At 39.3% G+C, this 6,123-nt stretch overlaps 1 pseudogene; it reads right to left on the reverse strand.

Annotated features, from left to right (window-relative positions):
* Positions 1 to 1,397: 1,397 nt before the first annotated feature.
* Positions 1,398 to 2,078, reverse strand: LOC102842948 (annotated as a pseudogene).
* Between the last annotated feature and the right edge of the window lie 4,045 nt (positions 2,079 to 6,123).

The following is a 6,123-nucleotide window of genomic DNA, read 5'->3' on the forward strand; positions in this document are numbered from 1 at the left end:
CAAGTTCTCTTCCCTTTCAGCAAGTAAAGTTGTATCATCTGCATATCACAGGTTGTTAATGAGTCTTCCTCCAATCCTGATGCCAAGTTTTTCTTCATATAATCCAGCTTCTTGGAATATTTGCTCAGCATACAGGTTGAATAAGTATGGTGAAAGAATGCAACCCGTTGCACACTTTCCTTAATTTTAAACCATGCAGTGTTCCCATGATCTGTTCGTACAACTGCTTCTTGGTCCGTGTACTGGACTCCACATTAGGGGTGAGTTAATTAAATGTTTGGCAAAATATAGCAGACTTTTTTTTTTTTTTTTGAGTTTCATATTAATTGGCACTTTATTTGATTAAAATCTAGACAACATTGTCAGTTTGAGAAGAAATTCACTGTGATACATAGATTGATCTTCCCATTTAAATTCTAGGGTTTTTTCGCCTTTTTTTTTTTCTCTCCAGGGATAGGAGTGGGAAGGGAAATATACTTGATCAAGTTTATCTAAGAAACAGAACAGTTACACATATATTTTAAAAACATGCACAAACCACTAGAGAATGAGATCTGAAATCAAGAGTGATTTCAGTTTTGGTGGCCCCTGCCTTTCCCCCCCCCCCCCCCCCCCTTTTTTTTTTTTTTTTTTTAAATGTAAGCTTCTTAAAGACTGCAGCAGGATAAAGAATCACTGGCTCTCATCTCAAAAATAACATAAATGAATAAAAAAGAAAAGTTACCCCCCCCCAAACAAGGCCTGGCAATTCTGTTCTTCATACGCTCCCCCAAGATAAAAATATGAATATATAACAACTCAGAATTGGTCTTCATCTCCTACCTGCCTCTTATCAGTGGAAGTTTAAATTCATGATTTAAAAAAAAGATATTGAAGCTCATGTATATAGGTTATAAAAGCTTATATCGAAGGACAATTTTTTTTTTTTTTTTTAAGTACAAGCAGGGAATGAAGCAATCATTTTAAATTAAAACCTTTCTGTACTTTCTGATTGCTGTTCAACTTGTTATTTTTTTAGCAAAAAGCAAAATGTTTATAGTGTTTGTCTTAAATCTTATTGCTTTACCACTGTGGTATGCCTTCCATTAAAATAAAGAGATGGAGTGGTCAGTCTGGTGATTCATTTGACATGGCTTTCATTGGAGATTGGGGGTGGCGTCGGACAGTGGCTGGCAAAAAGTAGGCGACATCCAAAAAGTAACTTACACATACAATGGTTTTCTTTAAAAAAGAGAGAGAGAGAGAGAGAGAGAGAGAGAGAGAGAGAAAATGTAATTGTCAACAAATGGAAACAAGCATTCAAAGCCCATCTTTCAAGCCATAGCCAAATCATGTTCTATCTTAAGGAGATTCTCTCTTTTTTGTTAATAAAAATTTTCCCCAAACCATCATCACTTTTAGTCATCCCCAGACTGGGCTTCATCTTCAGAGACTTTATCGCCAGATTTTCCTGGTGGAGGACTGGCAGATGTTTTCTTTTCTGGAGGGCTTTCTGGTTCCTCATTGTCTTCTTTGGGGGAAGGAGTTTTTTCCTTTGATGCCTTTGAAGCCGTGGGACAATCCACTTTCCCTTTGCCTTTCACTGGACTTTACGTCACTGTTGCCTTTAGCCTTGGTGTGGGCAATTTCTTTTCGCTCAGGTTTGGATTTCTTAACCATCTTTTTGGTTTTCTTTTTTAAACTGCCATAGTGACTGTCATCATCGTCTTCCATTAGGAAGTCTTCATCACTGCCAGAATCTTCTTGGAATGGTGCTGCGTCCTTCTCTTCTTGTTCTTCCTCACTGCCCGCATCTTCCATAAGCATTTCTCTCTGCTTAGAAGCTGCTTTAGAAGCTGTCATTTCTGGCGTACATTTTGATGATCTTTTTCATCTTCACTCTCATCCTTTTTGGTCTTCACATCTTTTTCTTCCAAGTCCTCACTGTCTTCCTGTGAAGTCTTTCCAGACTGCCTCTTATTTTTAGCTTCTCAAGGAGATGATCGCATTTTCTTAGCTGGATGACCTGAATCTCTTCCATAAACACGATCATCAGCATCATCAGATTCCTGAAACTATGAATAATCAGGCCGAGACATGTTCACTGTCAAAACAGGAGCCAGTCAAGAAGCCAAAGACCAGGACCACCCCCTACCTCGTGCGCTTGACTCCGCCCCCAAATTTAGTCCGCTGCAGCTGAACCTCCAGCTGTTGATTTCTCAAACTCCGCTGCTCTTTATTTCAGAGCCCCCTCTCTCCCCCACTCCAAAATGGATGACCAGACTGGTTTTTTTATGTTTTTATTGTGAGGTTTACATGGAGAACATCAGCTTTACACTCATCCTATCTTATTTTGTTTCATTGCAATGATTACAATCCCCTCCATGTATCATCATTATCCCCAAAGGGTACACACCACATAGGCCAGTTCCCCTATACCCACACCCCCAAACCCACCCACCCACCTTCCCCACCCCCTGCCAATACACAACCCCTCTCCCGCTTGAGTCCAGTGTCCCCAGGCGCTCCATCTGTCCACGTCATCTTCTCTGTCTCCATCCCTGGCATCACTGCCTCTCTGGGTAGGATCTCGCTCTCCACTTTCTCACTTGATGGTCCCAGGGACCTCTGCTCCTGGGCTGTAAAATCAATCCCTTTCCTCCTTTTGTCAAAAAACATATACCTCTACATTTCCTAACCTCACAGTCAGACCTGATGGCAATTATTCATCATTGTACCACAAGAGACTTATCCCCATTTCCTTTAGCCAGCCAGGTCCCAAACGGATTGGAAATCATTCAGTGGTAATTCTACCTTCCCGGGCCCCATCTGGAGCTACGCTCCCTCTTGAAAGCTTGTAAGCCAGTCACTTCTTGCCTTTATAGGCTAAAGAGGTGTAGTTTCCTATATATTTTAGAAGTGAGTCCCTTGTCTGAGGTGTCGTTGCAAATTATTTTTTCCCATTCTTGACTTGTAAATCATTTGAAGGTACCTAAATATAATTCCCTTGAATTCCTTTTCTGGTGGTTCCCATGCCTCTTGTTTTCCTCAAAATTGTTTTCTGGCTATGTCAGGTGAATCTTTTCTACTCTGAACAGCTACACCTGCCATCACAAATCCTCAGGTTCAGTCTGGAAGTGACAGACTAAGACACCCAAATATAGCACTTTAGTCACTAGGTGCTACCACAGTACTCAAAGGTACTCAAAGGTAAATGTAGAGGCCATCATGTCTGGTTCATTTTTGACAACTACCTATCTGTTTCCTGAATAAAAATAACAACTCCAGGAAAACACACTAAACCTGCTGCAATGAGTCCTTTCTGACTCTGAACTACTCTATAGAAAAGAGTAGAATTGTCCCATAGGGTTCCCAGGCTGTAATCTGAGGAAGATTGCCACATCTTTCTCCCACTGAGTAGCTGAGGGGTTTGAACTGCTGACTTTTTGTTAGCAACTGAGTACTTAACCACTACACTACCAGAACTCTTTAAGATCACAGCACTGCTGACAAAGCAAGGAAGTTTTTTTTTTGATGTAGCAAAAACTTCTAGTAGCTTTAAATGATCTGAGATACGAAGTGTTCTTTGTGAATTTGTATCGTTTCCTTTTCAAGTATACTTTGAATATATGATTGTCACCCACCAGTCAGGAAAGGGTGAGAAAAAAGGAAGAAAGTTAAAATACCTTTCACTGGGCTTACCTTAATTGAAGTTGCAGGTGAAAAGCCAAGCATAGATGTTTCTCAATAAAGCCAGTAAGTGCAAAAGCTTTCCTATCCTCAGGCAAAGATCTAAATTGTGCATCAACAGGGTGATAAATGGATATGAGTATAGACACCTCAGAAACCTTTTATGGCTCTGAAATGTCCATATCTGCAGGCAGGTTGTAGCATTAAACAGCCATGTTTTGGCTGGGTTTGGATTACAGATCATTTTTAAAGTAATGTAATACTCTTCAGAGCTATCAACTAGGTATCCAAATAAACTGAAATCTTCTTTTTATTTACAGGCTTTGTCTTACATGGGCATCATGGAAATAAACACTTCTGCCATAGGTTGTGGTTCAGTGTAAATCTAGCTTGAACAAGTATGCATTTTAAAATGAGCGGAGGGCTGCCTTTTGATGCCTCTTTCCTATATGCAGCAGTAGTATGAAGACTTGGTTGCACACTGGAGTTTTTAAAAAACATGGGAGGTTATTTTAAAACACTGAAGCTGGGTCCCACTCTCAGAGGTTCTGATTCAATTGATCTGGGTATCTGAATTTTCAGCACTGTTCTGGTGGGTAATTCTAAAGTGTAGCCTGCCTGAGAACTGAGACTATCAGTTCCGGGGCCTGTTGGTCCTTTCTGTGATTGTTAGCTTGGCTGTGGGACACCTGTTTACTAAGAAATTGGGCTGAAGCAGCAATTCATCTCGTCAGAACACAAAATCCCATTCAACTGTTAATGGATTTTTCACTGCACTGACCTTCAAACCAGCAATGACCTTAGCTTTCCATTGCCTGTAATTAAGGATGTCTGCTACCACCATAATCCAGTTTGGGGCTTGATTAATTCTCATAATTACCAAAGGCATGTTTGCAACTGTAGGATAAGACTGTCTGGGCCACCAAAATGAACTACATCCATGAGGGGGAAAAATAAATAACTATAATTTTTAGCATTTACTTAAGGTTTAATCATTATTTTTACGCTCTTGACATTCATTAACCTCTTATGATGTCCTGGAGAAGTAAAATAGTAAAACAGACTTATCATTGATATTTCATGTCAATTCATGGGACAGAATAGTATTTTGCAGGTCTTAGGAGTGGTAATTGTTAAAATTTTTGGTGCCTGATTGTTAAAATTTTTGGTATTGTTAAAATTTTTGGTGCAAAATTGTTAAAATTTTGCTGCCTCTCTTTAAAAGAAAAAAGTAATTATCAGGGCAGTTGGTGGTGACTCAGAGAGAGAGAAACATGCTCTGATCTCAATAAATAACCTCTATCAAAGTGGACAAATTAATGATGCATTTTATGGCCAGCTCATCATTGTGGTCTACTTCTCCTTGCAAGGACCACTAGTTATCGCTAAGGAAATTTTAAAGTATCTATGTCCCGGTTAGAAAGGCAGAATATGTTCACCTAAACAATAATTCAGAGGTTATGCTCAAGAGGCAAAAAAAGCATTACTTTTAAAGACCCAGGTATATTATATATCGGAAGAAAAGAAAGTTCCTGAATTATAGTTGCAACTCCCAATTTCAACATTCCCAATATTCACTTCCAATTACAAAATAACTGAACATGTAATATTTTTATCAGGTACTATTTACTGGGTGCTTATTATGTCTCCAAAAAAAAGGGGGGGCCCTTGGTGGCATAGTGGTTTCAGCATTGGACTGCTACCTGAAAGATTGGGGGCTCCAGCCTACTAACTGCTTCAAGAGATTTACAGTCTCAGAAACCCTATGGAGTAGTTCTACTCTGTCCTATAGCATCACTATGCATCTGAATCCACTCCAGGGCAGCAAGAACATACCTAACACTGTGTTAAATACTTTTATATAACACGACTAAAAAACCACTGCCAGCAAGCTGATATGGACTCAGAGTGACCCTATAAGATGCGTAGAACTGTTCTTAGGATTTCTGAGACTATTCATCTTTATGGGAGCAGACTGTGTCATATTTATTCCAAGAAGCAGCTGGTGGGTTTGAACCAGACATTACTGTTAGCAGCTCAAAGCCTATCCCACAGCACTATGAGGGTTTGATTGGTGCTGTGGATTAGGCATTTGGGCTACTAAACCCAAGATCAGTGGTTTAAATCCACCAATCACTCTATGGTAGAAAGATAAACCTGTCTGCTCCTATAAAGATTTAATCTCAGAAACCTTCTATAGATTCGTTGTAAGTCAATATCAACTCCATGACACTGGGTTATGACACAATTACTCCTTACAATTTGCCTGTAAGATAGTGGTTATTATCCCTTTCAAATTTTATGGCTAGGAAAATTAAAGTCAAAGAAATATAGGAATTAGGTCAAAATATAATAGGAGCAAGGTTAAAACCCAGTTCTGACTGTAGAAACACAAAAAGAAAAACTATAGAAATTGTTAAAGTGTATGTCTTTGGTTTCCATCTCTCTATGTAA

This window comes from Chrysochloris asiatica, unplaced genomic scaffold (genome assembly GCF_000296735.1).
Source record: "Chrysochloris asiatica unplaced genomic scaffold, ChrAsi1.0 scaffold00236, whole genome shotgun sequence".
Taxonomy (NCBI): Eukaryota; Metazoa; Chordata; class Mammalia; order Afrosoricida; family Chrysochloridae; genus Chrysochloris; species Chrysochloris asiatica.